This window comes from Myotis davidii, unplaced genomic scaffold, assembly GCF_000327345.1.
Source record: "Myotis davidii unplaced genomic scaffold, ASM32734v1 scaffold333, whole genome shotgun sequence".
Classification (NCBI taxonomy): domain Eukaryota; kingdom Metazoa; phylum Chordata; class Mammalia; order Chiroptera; family Vespertilionidae; genus Myotis; species Myotis davidii.
The window spans coordinates 1,805,499-1,806,442 of NW_006285266.1; the positions used below are offsets into that span (position 1 = coordinate 1,805,499).

The window sequence follows — 944 nt, forward strand, 5'->3', positions numbered from 1 at the left end:
TAGGGGGGTGTAGGATGTGAGAGCCGCTTCTGTGTCTCACTAAAGACCCCGCTGTTTGTAGCAACAGTTGCCTGGCTGGCCTTCAAGTCCTATTCCCTGGGGATTGTGCCTGAAAATGTAGGGGGACCAAGACCACGGTCCGGCCTGGAGCCGAGGAGAACATACCTGCTAGAATCCCAAATTCTGTCCGGACCTTCCCCTCGGGAGCTCCTAGCAGAGCCAGCACAGGCTCAGGGCCTCAGCCAGGCCAGGCACCAGGCAGGAGGTCAGACCAGGGGTGGAAGTGAAACGCTGCAGCGTCCGGCTCACAGGGCCCTGGGCACACGCTCAGTGCCACGGACATGGCTTTGCAGCACGTGCGCCGTTAACCGAGCTCTCTCTCCCCCTCCAGTAGCTGAGCAGAGGGGGAGAGAAGGAACCTTCTTTTAAAAGGAAGAACTGGATCTGTCCTTGCCCTTGCTGCTGCCCCTCAGTTTCCCACCTTCATTTCCTGACATTTCTGCGAAGACGGTGGCCGGCTGGTTGGCGCAGCTGGCAGTGGCCTTAAACTGTTGCTGTTCGAGCAGGAGGGTCCCAGGGTCCCAGGGTCCCAGGTTCTTTCCCTCGGAATGGCAGTGCCAGCCCCAGTCGGTGGTCCACCTAGTGGCCGAGTGCACCTTGGTGAGACAGGAAGTGCGAGAGCTGTGACAGGTTCCTTGTGGCAGCGCCTACAGCAGCGGTTCTCAACCTGTGGGTCGCGACCCCTTTGGGGATCGAACGACCCTTTCACCAGGGTCGCCTAAGACCGTCGGAAAACACATCTATAATTACAAATTGTTTTTGTGATGAATCACTATGCTTTAATTATGTTCAATTTGTGACAATGAAATTGGGGGTCACCACAACATGAGCTGTATTAAAGGGTCGCGGCGTTAGGAAGGTTGAGAACCGCTGTTTTATAACAA

At 56.1% G+C, this 944-nt stretch overlaps 1 protein-coding gene across 1 annotated transcript in view; it reads left to right on the forward strand.

Moving 5' to 3' along the window:
- Positions 1 to 944, forward strand: part of SMYD3 (SET and MYND domain containing 3) — a 464,760-nt gene that overhangs the window by 379,026 nt on the left and 84,790 nt on the right. The gene's annotated exons all lie outside the window — the stretch shown is intronic.